The sequence below is a fragment of the Heterodontus francisci genome, chromosome 2, assembly GCF_036365525.1.
Source record: "Heterodontus francisci isolate sHetFra1 chromosome 2, sHetFra1.hap1, whole genome shotgun sequence".
In the NCBI taxonomy this organism is placed as follows: Eukaryota; Metazoa; Chordata; class Chondrichthyes; order Heterodontiformes; family Heterodontidae; genus Heterodontus; species Heterodontus francisci.
The window spans coordinates 143757550-143785056 of NC_090372.1; the positions used below are offsets into that span (position 1 = coordinate 143757550).

The window sequence follows — 27507 nt, forward strand, 5'->3', positions numbered from 1 at the left end:
TCTGGTGGGTCTGTCCTTCCGGTGGGACAGGACATACCCGGGGATGGTGATGGCAGTGTCTGGGACATTGTCTGTAAGGTATGATTCCGTGAGTATGACTATGTCAGGCTGTTGCTTGACTGGTCTGTGGGACAGCTCTCCCAACTTTGGCACAAGCCCCCAGATGTTAGTAAGGAGGACTTTGCAGGGTCGGGAGGGCTGGGTTTGCCGTTGTGGTTTCTGGTGCCTAGGTCAATGCTGGGTGGTTCATACAGTTTCATTTCTTTTTGTTGACTTTGTAGCAGTTAGGTACACCTGAGTGGCTTGCTAGGCCATTTCAGAGGGCATGTAAGAGTTAACCACATTGCTGCGGGTCTGGAGTCACATGTCGGCCAGACCAGGTAAGGACAGCAGATTTCCTTCCCTAAAGGACATTCGTGAACCAGATGGGTTTTTACAACAATCGTCAATGGTTTCATGGCCATCATTGGACTAGCTTTTAATTCCAGATTTATTAATTAAATTCAAATTCCACCTTCTGCTGTGGTGGGATTCGAACCCATGTCCCTGGAGAAATAACCTGGGTCTCTGGGTTACTAGTCCAGTGATAATACCACTACGCCACCACCTACCCTTCAGCTTTTCTAGGGCTCCTTGGTGGCAGACTCGTTCGAATGCTGCCTTGATTTGATGGCAGCTACTATCACCTCACCTCTGGCATTCAGGTCCTGTGAGCATGTCTAGATCAAAACTGTACTCAGATCTGGAGCCCAGTGGTTCTGGTGAATCATAATGGAGCATTACTAATCAGGTTATTAGTAATTAGCTGCCATTTAAAGGCACGATTGGTGACAGCTTCCATCACTTTACTGATGATTGGGAAGAGGTTGATAGGGTGCTAATTGGACTGGTTAGATTAATACAATTTTTATGCAGAACCCATACTTGGTCAATCTTCCATATTGTTATGCAGATACCAGTGTTTTAAGGTGGTAATTGGATAGGGTAAATTAATGCTTTTTTTTAATGGATAACATACACATTGGCAATCTTCCACACTGTTGGGCAGTTGCTGGCGTCACAACTACTGCTTTGTTAGGGGAACAGCTGGCTCTGTTACACAGGACTTCACCATTACCTCTGGTATATTGTTAGTGCCCATGGCCATTGCTGTGTACATTGTGCTTAGCTGCCTCTTAATTTCATGTATACTGAACCAAACTGACTGGAATGTGGTATCTATAATGTTGAAGACTTCAGGAAGGGGCCTAGTACTTGGTATATCTGGCTGAAGACACTTGCAAAGACTTCAGCCTTGTCTATTTCATTCAATTACTGGGCTTCACTATGGTTGAGGGTGGAGATGTTTATGGAGTCTCCTCCTCTAGTTAGTTGCCTCATAGTTCATCACAAATGGATGTAATAAGGCTACAGAGCTTTGCACTGATCCATTGGTTGTGGGGACACTTAGCTCAACCTAACACAAGGACGCTTTCTTGATCTGGACTGCCTTTCCTCGGTGGAACCCACTTGCACACTTCTGGAAGTCAGTATGTATCATGTCATTCAGCATACCCCCATCACATCTTATACTGGGCCTCTGACAGCTTGGAACCTAGGAATCTTCAGACCTGGGAGTCCTGCTCCAGTGGCTCACTTGGTATGACACATTGGTCTTGTACTATATGGATGGATGTCCAGCAGGGACTCCCAGAATACAAAGGATAATTTCTGTGCCCTTCCTCCCTTTTTGTTTGTTGGACCTTGCTGAATACAGATTGGAGACTGTATTCTCCTGCATGGCAAAGTGACTAAACTCCTGAGATAGCTTATTAGCTGTGCGTTGCTTTCGGATGTCCTGAGGATGTGAAAGGTAAATAAAAGCACTGTCGTGAGGGAAATGTATTAGGAATTTCCTCAAAGGTTATTCCACTTTGCTACTGTAGCTTTGGCAAAAGTGGTGCAGTGGTTAGCACCGCAGCCTCACAGCTCCAGCGATCCGGGTTCGATTCTGGGTACTGTCTGTGCAGAGTTTGCAAGTTCTCCCTGTGACCGCGTGGGTTTCTGCTGGGTGCTCTGGTTTCCTCCCACAGCCAAAGACTTGCAGGTTGATAGGTAAATTGGCCATTGTAAATTGCCCCTAGTGTAGGTAGGTGGTAGGAGAATGGTGGGGATGTGGTAGGGAATATGGGATTAATGTAGGATTAGTATGAATGGGTGATTGTTGGTTGGCACTGTTTCAGTGCTGTATGATTCTGTGAAACCCCATTTAGGCAAAGGGGGAAAAAGGCCTGAGGAAATTCCAAGGGATAGTCTTTAGACATGGGACTAAATAGAAAGATTCCATTAATAAATGAGGCTAATGCTAAAATTGGCAAAGAGAATGTGAAATACCTGGGAAAGAGAGCAGCCCATTTTATCATAGGCTGCAGAAACAGAGCAAAAGGTGAGGCTGCAGCTAAAGAAATAATAGAGGAATTTGGAAATACTAACATAGTTCAGAAGAAATTAGATTTAGCCGACAGCAAATCTGTTTAGGATTTTGCTGTACATATCAATAATGGAGAGCAGCAGATCAACATTCTGATCAATAATACAGGGGTGATGATGCATCCTTATTCCAAAACAATAAGTGGGTTTAAGATCTAATTTGAGGTCAATCTTTCAGGTCACTTCTTATTATTCTATTTTCTGCTTGGTTTGATAAAATGCCAGGACCTTCGTATATCATCAACATCTTCTATACTGCACACAAAATGTGGGAAACATTAACTGAAGAATTAAATAGTGTGAAGATCTGTAATTTAGCGAAAGTCTATGCACAGAGCAAATTAGCTGATATTCTTTTTCCAAAGGAATTGGCCAGAACATTATCAACAACTTTCATTTACATAGTGCTTTTAATGTAATAAAACATCCCAAAGGGATGTTCACAGGGAGATTATAAAACAAAACATGACATGAGTCACATAAGGAGATATTGGCTGAATTTTATGCTCCCCCTCGGGACAGGAACAGAGGAGGGGGGGCCGATAAAATTTCGAGGGAAGGTGAGGGGCAGAGTGCCCGTTGCCATCCCAATGCCCTGGAATCTAGTCTGGGGCAGAAAGGCTGAGGATGGCCATCCCAGCCCAAGCCAATTGAGGCCCTTCAGTGGCCAATTAATGGCCACTTAAGGGCCTCTTCCCACCTCAACCTCAATTTAATGGAAGGTAGAGGGGCTCACCGCTCCATGGAGACTCCGCCAGGTAAAGGCGTGGCCTTTTAATGGGGTCAGGGGGGTCTCTTCTTTGGGGACAATCCAGGAACCAGAGGGCCTCCCCCAGCGACAATTGCCGCCCCTCGGGCAGATCCCACCCCCACCATCACCAAGAATCCCCGCAACTGTCACTGGGGCCTGCCTGAATGGCCGCAACAACCCCAACCCCACTCACCTGTCCCAGGGTCTTCTTCTGTTTATTTATTCTTTGCATCCTGGTGCGGTTGGGACTGAATTAGTCAAATAATTGAGTGGTGCAATGCGGATTGGCTCAAGAACTTTCAGAGCTTTTACCATTTCTCCAGCAAATGTGGATTTTCTGTACGCATTCAAAAGGGAGCTGGATGGTTTCTGACTGTTGCTGATATCACTACGCATAGTTGGCTTGGATATGTGGGATGGGTCTCCAAGTCACTGTGGTCTCAAAACTGGAAAGCAAACTTGCATGATCACGTTATAGGGTCTGAGAAGCATTTTCCAGAGTTTGTTTTTCCTTAAGCTGGCAATGGATTTTTTCTTAATTTTTGCCCTCTGTGGAGATTGTGTGGGTTGGTGAGAGGGAGTGGTCACAGTTTGTATAAATTAAATTCCGATAATATGGGACAGGTATAATGCACCAACTGGTATTTTCCTGTCATTTGTTTTCATATCCTCATATTTGTTGTGGGATTACTATTCCCCATTCCTCACTTCAGACAGGACATAATAGACTTCCCAGTGGGAATTCCCCAGTCATTTTGTTTTTTGGGAGAACAAGTGAAGGAGGAATGAAGAGTTGCCAGACTGGTTAAGCAACAAGGGAGACACACAACACCCACCCACAGGTATTTCTACATGATAATATACAAGTAGAGACAGTCCTACACCAGTTAACCTAGGAACTGTGCCTGCTCAGGCTGAGTTTTGCTAAAGAAATCAGCCCTGATTTATATTACATGGTACAAACTGGATGAAAGCTGCCCTCAAACACAGGCACCAAATTGCCAGTGACTGCTAAAGTTCCAAAGATCCTGAGCTTTAGCATATACTGTAGATCTGTTCCAGACTGTTATTTAAGACATCCTTAATATTAGCCAATCAGTTGTACATCGATGTATAAAGAAAGTTACAGATGCACCACAGATGCAAAGGGTAAGATAGGTTAAGTGAGTGGGCAAAGATCTGGCAAAAGGAGTATGATGTGGAAAAATGTGAAATTGTCCATTTTGACTGCAAGAATAAAAAAGGAGCATATTATCTAAATGGAGAGAGATTGCAGAGCTCTGAGATGCAGAGGGATCTGGTATTTTAGTGCATGAATCCCAAAAGGTTAGAATGCAGGTTCAGCAAGTAATTAGGTTAACTAGAATATTATTGATTATTGCAAGGGGAATTGAGGGGAGGTTATGCTTCAGTTATACAGGGCATTGGTGAAACCACATCTGGAGTACTGTGTGCAGTAATGGTCTCCTTATTTAAGGAAGGATGTAAATGCACTGGAAGCAGTTCAGAGAAGGTTTACTAGACTAATACCTGGAATGGGCAGGTCGTCTGATGAGGAATGGCTGGACAGGCTAGGCTTGTATCCGTTGGAGTTTAGAAGAGTAAGGGGTGACTTGATTGAAACATATAAGATCCTGAGGGTCTTGACAGGGTGGATGTGGAAAGGTTGTTTCCCCTCGTGGGAGAAGCTAGAACAAGGGGTCACTGTTTAAAAATAAGGGGTCACCCATTTAAGACAGAGATGAGGAGAATTTTTTTCTCTCAGAGGGTTGTGCGTCTGTGGAACTCTCTTCCTCAAAGGCAGTGAAAGCACAGTCTTTGAATATTTTTAAGGCATGGTGGCTAAATTCTTGATAAGCAAGGGGGTGGAAGGTTATCAGGGGTTGGCGGGAATGTGGAGTCAAGATTACAATCAGATCAGCCATGACCTTATTGAATGGCAGAGCAAGCTCAAGGGGCCGAGTGGCCTACTCTGGCTCCTAATTCGTAAGTTCGTATGTTGATGGTAACATGGAAGAGTGTATCATTTGGCTTTTAACGTTGGTCCCTTAGACGCAGAGACAGGAGATATCATAATGAGGAATAAGGAAATGGCATAGTCGTTAAACAAATATTTTGTGTCTGTCTTCATACGACACAAAGAACATATCAGAAATAATGGGGAATCAAAGGTCTAATGAGAGTGAGGAGCTCAGAGTAATTAATATTAGTAAAGAAAAATACTGGGGAAATTAATTAGACTAAAAGCTGACAAATTCTCTGAAATTGATGGCCTCCATTCTAGGGTTTTAAAAGAGATAGCTGCAGAGATGGTTGCTGCATTTATTTTGATCTTCCAGAATTCCTAGATTCCAGAATGGCCCATGGATTGGAAGGTAGCAAATGATATCTGCTTTTCAAGAAAGGGGAGAGAGAGAAAATAGGAAACTATAGGTCAGTTAATCTGACATCAGTAGTAGAGAAAACACTAGAATCTATTATAAAGGACATTATAACAGGGCACTTGGAAAATCACATTATGGTTAGGTAGGGTCAACGCGATTGTATGAAATTTGTGTTTGATGTATCTATTAAGGTTTTTGAGGGTATAGCTAGCAGGATAGATAAGAGCAATAACCTGCTCACTGACGCTCAGTTTGAGTTCTGCCAGGGGCACTCAGTTCCTGACCTCATTACAGCCTTGGTCCAAACATGGACAAAAGAGCTGAATTCAAGGGGTGAGGTGAGAGTGACTGCCCTCGACATCAAGGCAGCAGTTGACTAAGTATGGCATCAAGGAACCCAAGCAAAATTGAAGTCAATGGGAATCAGGGGGAAATCTCTCCGCTGGTTGGAGCCATACCTAGCACAAAGGAAGATGGTTGTGGTCATTGGAGGCCAATCATCTCAGACCCTGGCCCAACCATCTTCAGCTGCTTCATCAATGACCTGCTCTCCATCATAACGTCAGAAGTGAGGATGTTGGCTGATGATTGTACAATGAAGCGCCAAGGTGAACAGGCTGTTTAGCTATCAACATCCTAGGGGTTACCATTGACCAGAAACTGAACTGGACCAACCAAATAAATACTCAAGATACAAGAGCAGGTCAGAGGCTGGAAATTCTGCACAAGTAACCCATCTCCTGACTCCCCAAAGCCTGTCCACCATCTACGAGATACAAGTCAGGCGCATGATGGAATACTCTCCACTTGCCTGGATGAGTGCAACTCCAACAACACAGAGGAAGCTCAAAGCCATCCAGGAAAAAGCAGCCCACTTGATCGGCACCTCATCTACTACATTCACTCCCTCCACCACTGATGCACAGTGACAGCAGTGTGTACCATCTACAAGATGCACTGCAGAAACGCACCAAAGCTCCTTAGACAGCACCTTCCAAACCCGAAAACTCTTCCAACTAGAGGAACAAGGGCAGCAAACATGTGGGAACACCACCACCTGCAAGTTCCCCTCCAAGCCACACACCATCCTGACTATATCGCCTTTCCTTCACTGTTGCAGCATCAAAATCCTGGAACTCCCTCCCTAACAGCACTCTGGGTGTTCCGACACCAAATGGACTGCCGCGGTTTACGAATGCGACTCACCATCACCATCTTAAGGGCAAGTAGGGATGGGCAACAAATGCTGGCCTTGCCAGCAATGCCCAAATCCCATGAAATGAATCAAAAAAAAGCTAGAGGGGCAGCATGTACACTTCCTTTAGCTTCCTAGATCCTGATCTCTTAAATTCCCTCCCTAAACCTCACCACCTCTCACTTCTTTTAAGGCACTCCTTAAAACCTATCTCTTTGACCAAACTTTTGGTCAGTTGTCCTGATATCTCTTTTTGTGGCTCAGTATCAATTTTTTTGATAATGCTCCCTTGAATCACTTTTGGACATTTTACTACATTAAAAGCACTATATATTGCAGGTTGTTGTCGGTATTGAAGAGGATGCAGAGGAGAGCCCATTCCCACCTACAAGAGCTATTTGTTCCACACTAATCTGAGAACCCTTCCATTAACTTTCTCATCTGGCCACTGGCATGAATCTTTCTATCTACAACTCCCCCTTCCCTCTACAAACATGTCATACCTGTAGTGTCTTGTCTGTGTTCAACAATCCTAACACCATTGCTACAGTCAGGTGAGGAAGGGGTCGCAGGCTTCCCTTTTGCCCCTTCTCTGGTTTGACCACAACAGGGTTTATCCTTTTTTAACACAATGATTGAACTTACCACTCCGTGAGCCTTTGCTCCTGTTCCTCTAAAAGAACCAATCAGACAGGTTTTCTTGAGTTTAAACAAGTACTACAACCAGGTGAGACAGGGGTCTAGGGGTTTCCTCTCAGCCTTTGCCTGGTCTAACCCTAACAGGGTTTAAATTTAAAAACACCATGTTTTTGCTCCCCTCTCAGTGAATCTTTGTTCACCACTTTCTAATTGTAAGGCAAGGAAATCAATTAGCCAAGTTTTATTAGATTTAAAAAAGAAAGGTGGCAGTTTATTAGTCTTAAACTCTAATTCAGGTAATGGCTATGAATATGCAACGTGACCACGCTAGCATGCATACACGATAAACACACACGCAGATAGAAACAGAAAAAGTAGAAGGAATAAAGGGGAAAAGTTTGAGGCAATATCTGGTAGTTACTTACGGTCCTTTAAGTTGAATGTGGAGTCTTTGGTTGCTGGTAAGTCTTGCTGTTCATTGGGGCCCAGTGCACGCTTCAACTTTTTTCGATGTAGGTGTCCTTTCTCTCTTGAGGTTTAAGCGACTTCAGTGGATCCGGAGATTGATGAGAAAGCGAGAGAGAGCCAGCCAGGAGAGAGAGCTCTCTTGTTCCAGGTTCAGTTACAATCTGCAGTCTCTGTCTTCAAATATCCTGTGTCTAGTTCAAAAAGCCTGGACCAGCCAGTTAATCATGTGACCAGCTGCTTAACCACTCCTGCATTTGTGGATTCCAAAGCTCTCGGTTGGGGGGGATGGGGGGGCGGTGGTCGGTGTAGTGCTGTATTTTACCCTGACAAGACATGGATCACCATTGCCCAGACCAATCTCTGTTAATTGAATCAGTGAGCAATTCTGTTGTCTCTCCAAGCACTGTCTTTTAGTATGCAAATATGCACCAGCCAAGTGTCTGGTGATCTCTTGTAAAACCAGTCATTTCTTCACTCCAGCAACAGTTTAAAATTAATATTCATGTGATGAAATTAATATGCCTCATTCTTGGCAGGTGGGGAATTCATGACACGAGAAAGATGTAAGTTTATTACTCTTGACAATCTAACCCAGTTAAAATTACTAAAAATACGCTACACATTCATGCACACATTCACATGGGAGTGTCATGCAGGCCCCCACCTGCTAAGAATGAGGTACATTAATTTCACCACATGGACATTAAACTTCAAATTGTTGCTGGGAAGAAGAAAAGGCCTGATACAAGGAATTGCCAGGCCTGGCCCGAAGGACATTTTTTGCATAGTAGCAGCCACTGCTATAAAGGAACAAAGGACCAGTCCCTGCTCCCAAGACACAGAACAGACGTGGCCAGACCATTTTAGTCACATGACTAACTGGCTGTTGCAGAGTTTTGAATTGCAAGTTTTAAACTGGAGAAACTGTGTTTGAAGACAGAAAGCTCTTGGCTCCTGGACTGAAGCAGACCTCCTCTCCTCTCTTTCACACCAGCTTCAGAATCCACTGAAGACACACGAACCCCAAGAGAAAAAAGTCTCCTACTATGAACAAGGCAGCACAGTGGTGCAGTGGTTAGCACCACAGCCTCACAGCTCCAGCGACCCAGGTCCAATTCTGGATACTGCCTGTGCAGAGTTTGTGACTGCGTGGGTTTTCGCAGGGTGCTCCAGTTTCCTCCCACAGCCAAAGACTTGCAGGTTGATAGGTAAATTGGCCATTATAAATTGCCCCTAGTATAGGTAGGGGAATTGTGGGGATGTGGTAGGGAATATGGGATTAATGTAGGATTAGTATAAATGGGTGGTTGATGGTCGGCACAGACTCGGTGAGCCGAACGACCTATTTCAGTGCTGTATCTCTAAAATAAAGAATACTCAGCCCCAACAAAAAGCAAGAACTATCTACAAAAGGACTCTATAGTGAGTTTGAAGAACCATAATAAAGAAACTCTCCAGATATTGCCTCAAACCTCACCACTTTACTTTTCTACTGCTTTTTTTCTGACTCTATTTGCGTGTATCACGTATGAATGCTAACGTGGGCGCATTGTGTATCCGTAGGCATCAACCAAAATAGAGTTTAAGTTTTAATGAATTTCAATCTTTCTTCTTTAAACCCGACAAAGCCTGTTTGTGCTCATTTCTTTGTCTTATAATTGGAAAGCGGTGAACAAGGATTCACCAAGGGAGAGCTCAAAACACAATGTTTAAAATTAAACCCTGTTACAGTAAGACCAGGTGAAAGCTGAGAGGCACCCCTAGATACCTTTCTCACTTGGTCATAACAAGAGTCACACACACACACAAAAGATTACAAATTACCGATTACAGAGGGAAAACAGATTTGGTGGTTCGATTAAAGTTCAGAATAAATGGAATTTAAATATGGTATATTAGTCCCATAGTCCTCAGTTGAAATTGTGGTCCTGATGTTCTCGGAGCCACATGCATGGTTGTGGGCTTGCTTTTCTTAGGGCTCCTGAAGGCAGAAGAGAGGTTTGATTCTTGTCCCCTGGTTGCTGGTTGTGGCGGTCTGTAGGCTTGAGGGGGTTTCCCAGTTGCAGCCGGGTCTTCTCTTGATATTTACTGGAGAGAGAGGGTGAGAGAGAGAAACCTGCTTCATTGATGACTTTTTCAGTTACTCATCTCTGCTTTTTGTGTGACAAAGCTTACAGTCTCTCCAGAGCAACACTGGCAGTCACATGACTCCATCAAGCCCCTTTGTTTTTAAATGAGGTTTCTCTGGAATCTTGTGTGAGATTCAAAGTGCTGCATCCCAAGACGCCCAGTCACACTTGGAAGGGGTTAGCTCTTTCAAAGTCAATGGGTGTAGTTATTTCTGATGACCATGTTGATAAGGCCTTTCTAGGTAATTTAATCACTGAGACCACCCCATTGTTCTGACTAGGTTGAATGAGACTTGTCGTCTCCAGTTTTATCTTTTGGTATTTCAAATGTAAATTGCAGTGGCCATCTTGGCTGACAGTTTGTTTTTGTTACTTGTAAGATTTTCCAGTAAAAGTCTAATGTAAGGTTCCAACCAATGAAATTAATATTTCCCATTTGGCATATGGGGTTTTCATGACACCATTCATGCCACTTCATGAAAGTAACTTGAACATCTTTCCAAAAAAAACAAAGTCTGCATGTACAACAATTTTAGTGCCACCATAACCTTATAAAGGTTGGGTATGTCTGGCTAGTGCTTCTTAGCACTGTGATTTTCCTTTATGTTGATTATGAACACTTACTCCTAATCTAGGGTTCTTAAGTGCCAACTGAATGGGAGAAGTGTGTGAGGAGTGCTAAGTTCTGTTTGTCAATCTGAACCTCATGGAACAAATGCGATCCTTGCTAATGGCAGCTAAATCCTGAAATGGACCTACTGCAAGCTGCACTTCCTGTATAGCAGCAAGGGCAATGAGGCCCTGAACCTTTTGGCCATACATGTAGACAACCAAGGGGATTGATAAGAGGGGATGCATGCCCTGCCAATCTGAGGGATCGCCCAATCATCCGAGGCCATTCCCACCATGAAACTCAGATTTGGCACTGGGTCTGCACAGCCACTTATCTGTAGGAAAGCAGACATAATGGTGACAATGATATCAATGAAGACCTGCCTCAGAGCTGTCTTCAACTACTCATCAAGCCTGTTGAAGTTGGCTCTCTTGGCAACTGTGACAGCAGTCAGAGCAATCATAGAGGAAGTCTATACTACCCTTAGTACCTTTGTAATAAGGGTTTCTGCTCCAGTTGTCCTTAGAGTTGCCATATGCTCCAGGGCGGGCTTAGATACTATTAATTAGTCCTCCATTTTTCTGTGTGTGCTGCTGGTCAACTTCTCTTCCTGACAAAATTTATAGCACACCATCTGATTCAGCCCCTTATGCCTGCACCAATGCTTAAAAGATCTGTCATTCCTGCTCCCAAGAGGAATTCCCAGAGGAATGCCCAATTGTCCTTAAAATAATATTCAAACTCCCTGAAATGCTACATTGTGAGGAAAGAAAGCAAGCCAAACAAGTGAAAAACAAAAGAATATAAATACATCAAGCAAAATGCAAAAAAAAACAAAATGTAAAAACTCAATTCCCTGGGAAACAACTCTGAACTAGTTCAACACTGCTTTAAGGAACAAACACTGTCCTCCAATGCAATCAACCTTTTTTGAAGCCTAGAGTGCTGTTTCGTTCTTTTTCAGAGAAACCTTGGGAAATCATTGGCTCACTCAGAATATAATTTTTAAAATCTTCCCCTTCTGCTTGCTTCCCTATTCAGTACAATAATGGTTGATCTTCTGCCTCAACTTCATGTTTCCACTGCTCCTCATATCACTTGATTCCTTGAAAGATCAAAAATCTGTCTATCAATGGAGCAACTACAACCCTCTATGGTAGAGAATTGCAAAGATTCACAAGCCTGAGTGAAGAAATTTCTCCTCATCTCACAAATAAATGATCAACTCCTTATCCTGAAGCTGTGCTCCCATGTTCTCAAACATCATCACGTAAACTGGAAGCAGCTGTGCCAAGATACACCACAAAAAGAACAGTTCCTCAGTTTCACTAAACAGAAGTGTTTTTTTGCCAATGCTAGGGCATCTCCCCTTGGAATGAGATGTTACATAGGAATAGACCTTTCAGCCCCACAAGGCTGTTCCTCCATTCAATTGGATCATGCTGATCTATACCTCCACTTCATTTACTCAACTTTGCCTCAGACCCCTTGGTAGCCTTATCCAACAAAATATTTTCAATCGATTCAACATTGTGCCTTTTGAGGAGAACATTCCAGATTTCCACCACCCTTTTTTGAAAAAGTGCTTGGTAGTACAGAACTTGAGTATTGCTGAAAATAGAGACATTTTGTCGAAGCTTTTTGTCTTGCACTCATCAGGTCTCATACCCATTGTCTCTCGAGACAAGGAGGCCAAAGAAGAAGAAGAAGGATGAGGGGTGATCTAACTAAGGTCTTTCAAATGATAGAGATTCAATAAGGTAAATACAAAGAAGATATTTTTTTCTGGTGGGTAAATCCAGAACAAGAGGACGTAATCTTCAATTTAGAGCCAGGCATTTAGGTGTGAAATTAGGAAGCACTTTTTTATTGCTGAAAACAGAGACATTTAGTTGAAGCTTTATGTCTTGCACTCATCAGGACAATTCACAAGAATACCAATGTAAGGGAAAACAAAAAATTTATACTATATGAGAAGAGAGTGCTGATTGGTTGGCAAGTGGACTTAACATTAGATGTGATTCTGCAATTGGGTAACATTTGCTAAATAATCATCAGTGTGCTAAGAATTACACTGACAACCAAGTTAGAATTGTTGGGCTCGTAGTGTGATACATTTGCGTGTACTGGAAGCTACATACACAGGGCCCTGTTCTTTGCAGATAGAAAGAACATGTACACACAGTGCGCCTGTTTTGGCTAAACAAATAAGTGACAGCCATTCACTGGTTCATTCCTCAGGGCAATACCTTGACTAATCAGAGTCCAGCTGCCTGGTTTAACTTTCAGAGAAAGCTTGGCAGTTAACTGTCAGTCACCATAAACTGGTGCATTCTCCATGGCAATGCCTCTACCAATCAGAGTCCACTTGCCAACCAATCAACACTCTCTTCTCATACAGTAAAAATTTGTTGTTTTCCTTTACATTGGTATTCTTGTGAATTGACCTGATGAGTGCAAGACAAAAAGCTTCGACTAAATGTCTCTTTTTTCAGCAATAAAAAAAAAGTGCTTCCTGATTTCACACCTAAATGGCCTGGCTCTAAATTGAAGATTATGTCCTCTTGTTGAATCTCTATCATTTAAAGACCTCAGTTAGATCACCCCCCCCCCCCCATCCTTCTAAACTTAAGGGAATATAAACCAAGTCTATGAGACCTGTTCTCACAATTTAATCCTTTAAGGTACGGTATCTTTCTGTTGAATCTGCAAAGAATTAAGCAGGAACCAAAACTGGACCAAAACAGGGCGGCACAGTGGCACAGTGGTTAGCACTGCAGCCTCACAGCTCCAGCGACCCGGGTTCAATTCTGGGTACTGCCTGTGTGGAGTTTGCAAGTTCTCCCTGTGTCTGCGTGGGTTTCCTCCGGGTGCTCCGGTTTCCTCCCACAAGCCAAAAGACTTGCAGGTTGGTAGGTAAATTGGCCATTATAAATTGCCACTAGTATAGGTAGGTGGTAGGGAAATATAGGGACAGGTGGGGATGTGGTAGGAATATGGGATTAGTGTAGCATTAGTATAAATGGGTGGTTGATGGTCGGCACAGACTCGGTGGGCTGAAGGGCCTGTTTCAGTGCTGTATCTCTAAAAAAAAATGACAGGTGAGAATTCTACAGATGAACCATCAATGTACCCAGTATGTTGAAGATCCTATTGCTTCATTTCCATTGCAAGCGTATGCTCTTTTTTGATTTTCAGTTGCAGTCTCATCTGAATTGCATGCAGCACAAAGCAATTTGCAAATGTTCAATGCACCTTTATTGGGTCATTCAATAAGGCTTCACCAGAACTATCACAACATCTCAATTTTTTGTTTCAAAAGTCTAAAAGTGGACTCAATAATTGACCTTTTGATTTTATGTGCATTGTAATTATGCTGAGCTTTGAGTTCTATAATTTATACAGGTGTCATGAGCCAAATTTAATGCATATTCTTAGTCCCTGAACAGTTAATTGTCCTGTTTGGATAATGCTGGAATATGTGGACTCAGCTTTGTGATTGATGTTCATCATTAGATTTTTCAGAGATGTTTGTATCGCAATCTTTGTGAGCTCAACCACAACCAACACTTTTAAAATTCAAGCCATTGTGTTGAATTTCTGCTTCCTCAAAAAGTGTTATTCTTCTATTTTGAGTAGTACGAAGAATGCATTATCAGATCTTCAATCCTGCATTGAATTTGACATTGTACTTTATGAAATACCTACATAATCTTACAATGAGTTTGGAAAGGTCCTATTGCAAAAAAAAATCCAGAGTAGCAGTAACTTTCACTGCCACAGAAAGAGCAGTAAAATTTACAGCATTGGTGTCCAAAGTTTAACTAATTGCATCTGTGACAAACTTTCTGCTTGATCTGCAGCTTCTCTTACAGTCTTCATTTTTGGATGTGTTGTTTCTCATGCTGTACTTCTGAGGGGAAAGTCATTGCAACTATTTCAATCAAAGGCACTTTCTGAATTGGCTAGATAGCAGGCAAACCTTCTGTGTGAATCTTAAAGCTGTTCTGCTTGGTCCTAAATTCTGTACCTGATAGAATTGTGCTACGTTTAGAAATTGCATTGTGCCTGCATTTTATTGGATGCTTCCTTAATAAGTATATTAATGGTTGATTTTAGGCATAACACCAACATATTCCATCAAAATGAGTGCAGAGCTGAAAAACGACCATTAAAAAATTTCCACTAAACTTCTAACTCTGTTTGCTGGAAATTGGGTGATCTTACTAACACCTGGAAATGTCTCTTGTCTTCCCCACTGAGGGTAATTAAATAAAATGAGATAGTGTTCATTATACCAAACCCCAATATCATCAAAATGAAGTTAGTAACTTAGAACATAGAACATAGAACATTACAGCGCAGTACAGGCCCTTCGGCCCTCAATGTTGCGCCGACCTGTGAAACCATCTGACCTACACTATTCCATTTTCATCCATATGTCTATCCAATGACCACTTAAATGCCCTTAAAGTTGGCGAGTCTACTACTTTTGCAGGTAGGGCGTTCCACGCCCCTACTACTCTCTGAGTAAAGAAACTACCTCTGACATCTGTCCTATATCTATCACCCCTCAACTTAAAGCTATGTCCCCTCATGTTTGCCATCACCATCCGAGGAAAAAGACTCTCACTATCCACCCTATCTAACCCTCTGATTATCTTATATGTCTCTATTAAGTCACCTCTCCTCCTCCTTCTCTCCAACGAAAACAACCTCAAGTCCCTCAGCCTTTCCTCGTAAGACCTTCCCTCCATACCAGGCAACATCATAGTAAATCTCCTCTGCACCCTTTCCAAAGCTTCCACATCCTTCCTATAATGCGGTGACCAGAACTGCACGCAATACTCCAGGTGCGGCCGCACCAGAGTTTTGTACAGCTGCAGCATGACCTCGTGGCTCCGAAACTCGATCCCCCTACTAATAAAAGCTAACACACCATATGCCTTCTTAACAGCCCTATTAACCTGGGTAGCAACTTTCAGGGATTTATGTACCTGGACACCAAGATCTCTCTGCTCATCTACACTACCAAGAATCTTCCCATTAGCCCAGTACTCTGCATTCCTGTTACTCCTTCCAAAGTGAATCACCTCACACTGTTACTTGTGAAGCTTTTTGTTTCAATGAAATAATAATTGCAGAAATATAGTTTTAAGTCAGCAGTTTCACTCAAAGTGACTGCTCAATGCATATTTAAACATGTTACATTAATACAGCTGAATGGATAATTATTATTGACTTACTGCTTTAAAATACACATTCATCCTTTTCTTTTTCCCTGCTTTCTCCTTATTTTTTTCTTTGAACTGATCTGGGGCTATGAGATGTACAGTGACAGGAAAAATGGAGATGCAGAAAATGAAAGATCTCTTTTTTCATGAATTTTTAAATACTAAAGGATGGTGATGATGATTGGACTTTATAAGCTATAAATCAAAGGATAAAAACTCAAATACAGCATTCTGTTTAACACATCTGAGCAATCTATTAAAGGCATATAAAATCAGGCAGTAATGTCACCAAATTTCTGTTCCAACTGCTCAGCAAAACTGCTCAGTTGCCTATAATTATTTTTACCAAGCTGCATGGAATGTTTTAAAACCTGCTTTGATTTTGTTCAGTTTTGAATGAAACCAAGTGACAAAGGAAGTTTGTTCTAATGAAATTCTCCATTATTGTTGTACGTTTTAGCAACGACCCATATCCACCTGGTCTGAGACAGGGTCATGATTATTGTATTCTATTAGCTAAGATAAAGGTTATCTGCTGCCTTCTCCACTCTAGTTGCTTAACATGAAAAGGCTTCATAATTTCAGAAAACTGACCTCAGTTTCTTTTTCAATTTTGTCATTTAAACTGATAAACTGACCAGAAGCAGGAGGACATCATCATGCACAATACATCATATTCAACAACTATAAATTATTTTTTACTGCAGACGGATGAAAGGCCAAATCTGAAACATTAACCTAACTTTCACTTTTAGATGCTCATTTACCTTTTAAAATGAAAAGAAAGGCTTGCATTTATATCACACCTTTCACAACCTCAGGATATCTCAAAGTGCTTTACAGACAATGAAGTACTTTTGAATTGTTCTCACTGTTGTAATGTGGGGAATATAACAGCCAATTTATACACAGGAAATTCCCACGAACAGCATTGAGATATTTACCAGATAATCTGCTAGTGATGTTGGTTGAGGGAAAAATATTGGCCCGGACACACTGGAGAAAGACAACCTGTGATAATTGTTTTCTAACTTGTTACTGCTTTCATTTCAAATTACCACATTTGGATCTTTTATTTTTAATTAATTCTAGAACAATGCCTGGTTATAATGCAAGATTGCTTTAAAGATTTGCTACTGTATTAATCAATCTGCCATTAACTGAGATCCTGGGAATGTCAAGAAATGAGCTCACATTGGCCTCAAGAATCATCAACCATATTTTTTTGCTACTCATTGCAAAGAACATTAGATATTTACTCCTTTTCTTAGCAATTTAGCACTGGTGCCTTACATTTCCAGAAATGCTTTAACAGATTGAGTCCAACCCAACACACACAGTCAGGATGAGCTGTACTTAACAGCTATACCCACTTGGATCAAAAATTCAACTGTCAGCCAGTGGAAACATGCAAGGGCCAGAAAATTGTGGGTGCTGCTGGGGGATGTGGAGAGGAGATCCATTTCACCAAATCCCCATTGCCTTATTCTGATAGTTATCATGCATATCATAGACATTATGGTTGCAACATAATTTCAAAATACCTGATGTATGACGTGACATAATCGGCTGGATTTTATGTGGCCGCTGCCAAGTGCGGTGGCGATCGTAAAAGATGGCGTCTTGCTCACATGGCATTCATTCCGCAGAGCCACTGCAATCTTAAACGCAGTGGCTCATCACCATGTCCGAGGCAGACCTCCCCCCCCACCCCCCCCAACCCACCGATGACATGGAGGGGGTGGGCAAGCCGTCCCCGGCAACGGTAGAGCATGGCTACCCGACCCGAACCCGACGAGACATGTGTCGAGTTCGGCTCGGGTCGGGTCGGATCGCTCTTCCGGGTCCAGCATTCGGGCTCGGGTCGGGCCGGGCCAGGTCGGACACATTCTATCACCACCTCTGGTAAGTGACTTCAATATTAATGTACTTTTCGGACTTGAAAGGTTGTTTAGTTACAGTTTTTTTAAGCTTGTGCAGCAAAGTGAAAAACAGAAGCTACGTTAACTGATGGTTGGATCGGTGCGGGTTGGGAGCGGGCAAAATGAAATGACTGGGGCCGGGTCGGGCTCGGGTCAGATGTGGTTCTGTCAGGCTCGGGTTGGGTTTCACTTGCAGACCCGAGCTGCCCTTTAGGCAATGGTATCCGACGCGACTGCACAGTCACCGGCGCCATTTTTAAAGGCTTAGAGCCCTAAATGACACTTTACATTTTGACAGATACAGTGAATTTAAAAATATAAAAGATCAATTTTAAAAATCTTTCCAGCCCCTCTCCCACGCCTCCAATAGTCATTCCTGTCCTTCCCCCCCACCCCCCCACCCACCCTACAAAAAAATACTTCTATTTTAATTCATTCACGGGATGTGGGCATCACTGGCCAGGCCAGCATTTATTGCCCATCCCTAATTGCCCTTGAGAAGGTGGTGGTGAGCTGCCTTCTTGAACTGCTGCAATCCATGTGAGGTAGGTACACCCTCAGTGCTGTTAGGAAGGGAGTTCCAGGATTTTGACTCAGCAACAGTGAAGGAACAGCGATATAGTTCCAAGTCAGGATGGTATTCCCATGCATTTGCTGCCATTGTCCTTCTAGTTGGTAGAGGTCGTGCATTTGGAAGGTGCTGTCTAAGGAGCCTTGGTGCATTACTGCAGTACATCTTGTAGATGGTACACACTGCTGCCACTGTGTGTCGGTGGTGGAGGGAGTGAATGTTTGTAGATGGGGTGCCAATCAAGCGGGCTGCTTTGTCCTGGATGGTGTCGAGCTTCTTGAGTGTTGTTGGAGCTGCACCCATCCAGGCAAGTGGAGAGTATTCCATCACACTTCTGACTTGCGCCTTGTAGAAGGTGGACAGGCTTTGGGGAGTCAGGAGGTGAGTTACTCGCCGCAGGATTCCTAGCCTCTGACCTGCACTTGTAGCCACAGTATTTATATGGCTACTCCAGTTCAGTTTCTGGTCAATGGTCAGTAAAGAAACCTGGTTAATGTGTTCTTTTCTGGGGAAAATAGTGTATCTGGTTAAATTTTTCCCACTGTTGAAACTGTCAAAGAATATCTTGTGGAGAAGCGGGACTGAATTAACAGTGCACTCCTCCCGCCTCGGTCGTAACACTACTCAGTTAGCCAAAGCATTGTCCTCGATGGGATTCTTGTTAGACACGCATCTCCAATTCAATGTCCTGGAATGTGAGGTATTCCATATGCAAATTGTGGTGGCCATTTTGGCTGCCAGATTTTTAAAAGTTAACAGGAGGATCCCAGCTCCTTTCTTTCAGTAAAACTATAATGTAGAATTCCAACTGATGAATTTAAAATCCTCATTTGGCATAGCAAGTTTTCTTGATAATCGGAAGAAATCAGTTCAGTGGGGCAGGAACAGGCTGAGACAATGAGTCAACCAGGGCAGTCTTTTTTGTGGATTTTGGGAAGGAGGTAGAAGTGGGCTGTCCGGGGTTGGGGAACTATGAGGTTGGAGGCTGTGGAGGGAAGGTCTGCAGAGGAGATAAGGTCAGTGACAGTCCTGGATACAATGGCTAAATGGCCAAAACAGATGAGTTGGCCATTATCACATTAAGTTTTGTGCACAAATTGGTTGCTGCTTTTCCTGCATTACAAAGTACTTCATGGTTTAGGGGTATGATAGCATAGTGCTTATGTTACTGGACTAATAACCCAGAAGTCTGGACTAATGATCTGGAAAAGCAATGGGGCAGTAATAGTCGGAGATTTTAACTACCCCAATATTAACTGAGATGGTTTTAGTGTGAAAGGAATTGAGGGAGCAGAATTCTTGAGGTGCATCCAGGAGAACATTTCTGGCCAGTATGTAGCAAGTCCAACAATAGTGGGTGCAGTTTTAGATTTAGTTCTAGGAAATTAAGATGGGCAGGAGGAAGGACTGGCAGTGGGAGAGTATTTTGGTGGTTGTGCTCATAATTCAGTCAGTCTTAACAGAGTTATGGAAAAAGACAGGGATAGAACAGGAGTTAGAGTTCTCAATTGGGGAAAGGCCAATTTTACTAAACTGAGGAGTGATTTGGCGAAAGTGGACTTGAAGCAGCCACTTGGAGGTAAAACAGTGTCAGAGCAGTGGAAGGCATTCAAAGGAGAGATTCAAGGGGTTCAGAGTAAATATGTTCACACAAAGAAAAAGGGTGAGACGGCCAAATATAGAACCCGATGGATGTCAAGGGGCTTACCGGGTAAGATATAGCAGAAAAGGAAAGCTAATGTCTGACACCGAGAACTCAATACTACAGAAAGCCGAGGGGAGTAAAGAAAGTTGAAGGAGTGAAATCAAAAAGAAAATTAAGAAAGCTAAGAGAGGGCATGAAAGACTATTGGCAGGCAAAATCAAGGTGAACCTAAAGATGTTTTATCATATTTGTTAAGGGAAGATCTTGTCTGACTAACTTGATTGAATTTTTTGAAAAAGTAACAAGGTAGATTGATGAGGGTAATGTAATTGATGTACATGGATTTTAGCAAGGCTTTCGACAAGGTCCCACATGGCAGACGGTTAAAAAAATAAAAGTCCATGGGATTCAGGGAAACGTAGCAAGGTGGATACAAAATTGGCTCAGTGGTCGGAAACCAAGGGTAATTTTTGATGGGTGTTTTTGCGACTGGAGGGCTGTTTCCAGTGGTGTTCTGCAGGGCTCAGTCCTAGGTCCCCTGCTTTTTGTGGTATATATTAATGACTTGGATGTAAATGTAGGGGGCACGATCGAGAAGTTTGCAGATGACACAAAAATTGGACATGTGGTAGATAGCGAAGAGGATAGTTGTAGGCTGCAGGAAAATATCGATGGACTGGTTAGGTGGGCAGAAAAGTGGCAAATAGAATTCATCCCAGAGAAGTGTGAGGTGATGCATTTCGGGAGGTTAAACAAGGCAAAGGAATACATGATTAATGGGAGAATACTGAGAGGTGTAGAGGAAGTGAGGGTCCTTGGAATGAATGTCCACAGATCCCTGAAGGTATCAAGACAGGTCAATAAGGTGGTTAAGATGGCATATGGAATCCTTTCCTTTATTAGCCGAGGTATAGATTATAAGAGCAGGAAGGTTATGCTGGAACTGTATAAATCACTGGTTAGGCCACAACTTCAGTACTGTGTGCAGTTCTGGTCACCTTACTACAGAAAGGATGTAATTGCATTAGAGAGGGTACAGATGAGATTTATGAGGATGTTGCTGGGACTGGAAAAATGCAGCTATGAGGAAAGATTGGATAGACTGGGGTTGTTCTCCTTGGAACAGAGAAGGGGAGATTTGATTGAAATGTACAAAATAGTGAGGGGCCTGGATAGAGCGAATGTGAAGGACCTATTTACCTTAGCAGAGACGTCAATGACTAGGGGGCATAGTGATTGGCAGAAAGATTAGGGGGGCGATGAGAAAACCCTTTTTCACCCAGAGGGTGGTGGGGTTCATGGAACTCACTGCTTGAAAGGGTAGTTGAGGCACAAACCCTCAACTCATTTAAAAAGAGTCGGGCTATGCACCTCAAGTGCCGTCGCCTGTAGGGCTACGGACCAAACGCTGGAAGATGGGATTAGGCTGGTTAGCTTGTTTCTCGGCCAGCGCAGACATGATGGGCCAAGTGGCCTCTTTCTCTGCTGTAAACTTTCAATGATTCTATGATTTTATGTGGTCAAGTTCCGTCCTGGCAGCTGGGGAATTTAAATTCAATTCATTACACAAAATCTGAAATAGAAAGCTAGTATAAGTAATGGTAACTATGCAGCTACTGGATTATTGTAAAAACCTATCTGGTTCACTAATGTCCTTTAGGGAAGGAAATCTGCCATCCGTACTGGTCAGGTTTATATGTGACTCCAGACCTACAGTAATGTGGTTGACTTTAAACTGCCCTCTGAAATGGCCGAGTAAGCCACTCGCTTGTATTCAAGAAGGCGCCTCACATTAATCGCAATTAGGGATGGGCACTAAATTACCTACAAATATCAGAGAGGCAATACCAGAGATGCCTAAGGATGTGACACAAAATGGTCACAGAAATTAGTAGGATCCTGCTGCATGACCTGCAACCACTCAGCTTCAGTGGGAATCCCATGATAGTTGCCCTCAAAGTGATTGCTGCACTCAATATTTTCTCCAGCAGCTCCTTCCAGGGATCCACAAGTGACATATGTGGCATCACGCAATCTGTGACCTACAGGTGCATCAAGGCGGTGACTAATACTCTTTTTCGACGTGCAAATGATTTCATCTAACCTGTAGACGAGAACAGCCAGGCAACAAGGTCTGTGGCCTTTGGCACCATCGCTGGCTTCCCTCGAGTGCAAGGGGTGTTTGACTGCACTCGTGGCCATTAGAGCTTTCTGGGACAAGCTTGCTGCCTTTGTCAATCGCAAAGGCTTCCACTCTTTAAACGTGCAACTGGTTTGCGCACATTTCCCAGGTACCTGTCATGACTCCTACATTTTGAGGAACTCCCAGCTGCCAGCTATGTTCGAGGAACCAGCTGAAGTGGACGGATGGATCCTGGGTGACAAGGGTTAGCCACTTTGTACATGTTTGATGACACCCAGTTTGTCATCCTCAAGGTGCTGCTGAAGAGAGTTACCCTGCTGTACACACATCCACCAGAGCCATCATTGAGCATACCATTTGCATGCTGAAAATGTAATTCCATTGCTTTGACCAGTGTCATGCAGGCCCCCACCAGCCAAGAATGAGGCACATTGGTTTTGTCATGTGAACATTGATTTTGAACTGTTGCTGGAGCGAGGAAATGACTTGTTCAACAGATCAGCCATGGCTGGAAAAAACACTTGCATAATACCAGATGGTGCTTGTGTAGACAAAGGACCATTCCCTGACCAATTCAACCCACAATGGATGTTGATCATCGGACAGTGATGGGCTGGGGAAGTGCATTCCAGGACTTGCTGGGGTGATGCAACCCACAGGGTCAGGACATGTTTGGACCAGCTAGTCACATTACTAACTGGCTGTTCCAGGGGTCTTTTGAATGAGCCACAGAGAGCTTGAACTGAGAAAGATTGTTTGCTCCTGGACTAAGAAGATCTTTCCCATCTCTTTCTCAAAAGCTGACGACACATGAACCCCAAGAGAGAAAAGTCTGCTACAGCGAACAAGGTTTAAGAGTACTGGGCCCCAACGAAAAGCAAGACCTACCTACAAACAAGGACTCTACAGTGAGCTCGAAGAACCGTAACAAAAACTCTTCAGATATTGCCTCAAACTTTTCCACTTTATTTTTTTCTTCTGCTCTTTTTATCTCTATTTGCATGTGTATATCATGTATGCATGCTAGCGTTTGCGCGTCATGTAGTGTAGGCGTTAACTGAATTAGAGTTTAAGTTTAAGTTTAATAAATTTCAACTATCTTCTTTAAACCTAAGAAAACCTGTTTGTGCTGGTTTCTTTGCCTTATAACTGGAAAGCAGCGAGATTCACCAGGGGGAGCTAAAAACACGGTGTGTTTAAAATTAAACCCTGTTACTGTAGACCAGGTGAAGGCTGAGAGGGATCCTTCGACTCCTTTCTCACCTGGAGGGTCTCTTCAGTACGCGCCATAGAGGGTGCCACGAATAATCATTGTCTGCTGTGCCTTGAACAACCTTGCAATTAGACACAGCAATATTCTGCAGGCGGAGGAACAGGCGAAATATCAGTCCTCCTCAGATGAGGATAACTATGAAGAAGATGAGGAGGACAACAATGACAATGATGTCATCATCAATATGAGGGCCATAGAGAGACCTGCAAGGGACATGAGGGAGAACATCATTTGTGTATGTTTAAGCCAACAATAAGCCACATCATCAAGGAACATTGAGAGGAGAAACAAAACAATTCCCTTTTGCATGAGGTCCTTTTCATCTGGGCAATCTTAACAAAGCATTGCTGTACTTTCATGTGATCGGCATTTGAAATCATCCATGGGCTACGATGAATGCAACTACACACTACTGCAAGCAACATTAAGTTATGACCGTAACAAATAACGGTAACAAATAAAAGTAAGGTATTGGAAAAGTTAATAATCATTAATGGTAAAACAGCCATCATTGAAGAATGAAGGCTCAAATTCCATTGAAATATGGACACTGGACATTTCCTGAGATGCTTTGCAAACATCTCCTACCATAGGCCTCCAAAAAACATCTTTGTATCCATCTGTAACCAAGCAAAATATTACAGGATCAAATTTTGTATGAAATAAATATGTAATAAAACTTTTCAATTGTCACAATTTGTACAGCACCCATGCCACCATTGTACTCAAAACTCTTTCAATTTCCTTTTTCTCCCAATACGTCTAGGTTTCATAAAACAGCAGTAGAGAGGAGGACGCAGAGACTGGAGGCAGCCATAAAAGAGCAGGAGAGAGGAGGACCCAGAGACCAGCGGCAGCCATAAAAGAGCGGGAGAGAGGAGGACCCAGAAACTGGAGGTGGCCATAAAAGAGCAGGGTAGAGGAGGGCCCAGAGACTGGAGGTGGCCATAAAAGAGCAGGAGAGCGGAGGGCCCAGAGACTGGAGATGGCCATAAAAGAGTGGGAGAGAGGAGGATCCAGAGACCAGCGGCGGCCATAAAACAGCAGGAAAGAGAAGGACTCAGGGACTAGAGGCGGCTGTAAATGAGCAGGAGAGAGGAGGGCCCAAAGACCAGCAGCGGCCATAAAACAGCGGGAGAGAGGAGGACCCAGAGACTGGAGGTGGCCATAAAACAGCAGGAGAGAGAAGGACTCAGGGACTAGAGGCGGCTGTAAATGAGCAGGAGAGAGGAGGACCCAAAGACCAGCAGCGGCCATAAAAGAGCGGGAGAGAGGAGGACCCAGAGACTGGAGGTGGCCATAAAAGAGCGGGAGAGAGGAGGATCCAGAGACTGGAGGTGGCCATAAAAAAGCAGGAGAGGAGGGCCCAGAGACTGGAGGTGGCCATAAAAAAGCAGGAGAGAGGAGGGCCCAGAGACTGGAGGCGGCCATAAAAGAGCAGGAGAGAGGAGGGCCCAGAGATTGGAGGTGGCCATAAAAGGGCGGGAGAGAGAAGGGCCCAGAGATTGGAGGTAGCCATAAAAGAGCGGGAGAGAAGAGGACCCAGAGACTGGAGGCAGCAGCCATAAAAGAGTTAGCCAGTCCAGGCCACCAGAGCGGAATGACTGCATTCTGAGAGAAAAATCAGGTAGTTGATTGGTTGATGAGTTTTCTCTCATTTATCTTTCAAAAACTCAATTAACTGTAGTAATTAGATTATATTTACCAATAGTAGTAAAGCTTAATAGATTGGTGAGTTTTTCCAACTAATTAAATAAATAATTAAATAAATATTTAAAACACAATAAACATGGCAGGGCAGATGTTGCAGCTGCAGTATGTGGGAGCTCCTGGATGCGAGTGTGATCCAGGCAGACATGGCTGCAGTAAGTGTCTGTGGCTCGAGAAGATTCAGCTCAGAGTCAGTGAGCTGGAGGCCAAGTTACAGGCACTGCGACAGATCAGGGAGAGGGAAAGTTACTTGGACACTTTGTACCAGGAGGCGGTCACACCCCTTAGGATAGGGTCTTCTCCTTGTGGGAAAATCTAGAACTAAGGGTCACTGTTTAAAAATAAGGGGTTGCCCATTTAAGACAGAGATGAGGAGAAATGTTTTCTCTCAGAGGGTTGTGAGTCTTTGGAATTCTCTTCCTCAAAAGGCGGTGGAAGCAGAGTCTTTGAATATTTTTAAGGCAGAGGTAGATAGATTCTTGATAAGCAAGTGGGTGAAAGGTTATCGGGGGTCGGTGGAAATGTGGAGTAATCAGTTCAGCCATGAAGTTATTGAATGGCGGAGCAGGCTCAAACGGCTGAGTGGCTTACTTCTGCTCCTAATTCGTATGTTCGGGCTTGGTCAGTGGTCAGGGACAGGAGGGTAGCTGAGGCAGGTAAGGGGACCCAGAGTGCAGGAGTGCAGGAACCTCAGCCTTTGTGATTGTCCAAGAGGTCTGAGGTCCTTTCAGCTTGTTTGGATGAGAGTGGGGACTGCAGGGTGGATGAGCTAACTGACCATGGCACTGTGGTACAGGAACCCATTCAAGTGGAGGAAGCAAAAAGGAATGTCATTGTAGTAGGGGACAGTATAGTGAGGGGGATTGACACTGTTCTCGGCAGCAAACAGTGAGAGTTCAAAAGGTTGTGTTGCCTACAAGGTGCCAGGGTTTGGGACATCTGCTCAGGGCTGGAGAGGAAATTACAGTGGCAGAGGGAAGAACCAATTGGCATGGTCCATGTAGGTACCAAGGACATAGGAGGTTCTGCATAGTCAGTATGAGGAGCTAGGCACCAAATTAAGAAGGAGAACCTCAAAGGGAATAATCTCTGGATTATTACCTGAGCCATGTGCAAATTGGAATAGGACAAATAAGATTAGAGAAATGAATGCGTGGCTCAAAGACTGGTGTGGTAGAAGTGGGTTCCGGTTCATGGAGCACTGGCACCAGTACTGGGGAAAGTGGGGGCTGTATTATTGGGATGGTCTACACCTGAACTGTATCGGGGCTGGTGTTCGAGCAAGCCACATAACTAGGGAAGTAGAGAGGGTTTTAAACTAAATAATGGGGGCAAGGGATCAAATTTGGGAAGATGTGGTAAATCAAAGAGTAGAGACAAGGCAAGAGACAAAGGTATTAATATGGAAATTGATAAACAGACCGCGACAGGAAGTACAAATCTAAGAGTAAATCAACAGTCAAGGCTAGACATTACAAAAGTAATAAAAGGACAAAAGTAAACACTCTGTGTCTGAATGCATGTAGCATTTGAAACAAAACAGATGAACTGATAGTGCAAATAGAAATTAATAAGTACGATATGTTAGGCATTACAGAAACATGGCTGCAGGATGAGAAGGGTACATGGCGTTTAGGAAGGGCAGGAAGTTAGGAAAAGATGTAGGGGTGGCTCTGTTAAATAATGATGGTATTAGCGCAATGGAGAGGGATGACCCAAGTTCAGGAAACCAGGATATAGAAGCAATTTGGGTAGAGATGAGAAATGATAAAGGTAAGAAGTCACTTGTGGGAGTGATGTACAGGCCCCCTAACAGTAACCACACGGTAGGACAGAGTATAAAGGAAGAAATAATGGGATCTTGACAGAAAGGTACGGTGATAATCATGGGGCAATTTAATCTACATATAGACTGGAAGAATCAGATGGGCAATGGTAGCCTAGATGAGGAGTTCATAGAATGTTTTAGAGATAGTTTCTTAGAATAACACACTCTGGAGCCAACCAGAGAGCAGACTTTCCTAGACCTGGTATTGTTCAATGAGATAGGATTTATTGATGACCACATAGTGAAGGCGCACCTAGGTAGCAACGATCATAATATGATTGAATTTTACATTCAGTTTGAGGGAGAGAAGAATGGGTCCAAGTCTCGTATTTTAAACTTAAGTAAGAGTAATTATGAGGGCCGGAAAGCAGAGCTAGCTAAAGTGAACCAGCAAATCAGGTTATGGGATAGGTTAATAAAGATGCAGTGGTAGACATTTAAGGGGTTATCTCAGAATACACAGAATAGGTACACTCCAACTTTCCAAGAGTTAACAAAGTGAGCGTTGGTCCTATAGAAAGTGAGTCTGGTGA

At 43.3% G+C, this 27507-nt stretch overlaps 1 pseudogene; it reads left to right on the top strand.

Annotated features, from left to right (window-relative positions):
- Positions 1-2301: 2301 nt before the first annotated feature.
- Positions 2302-2888, top strand: LOC137380791 (retinol dehydrogenase 12 pseudogene; annotated as a pseudogene).
- Positions 2889-27507: the final 24619 nt, after the last annotated feature.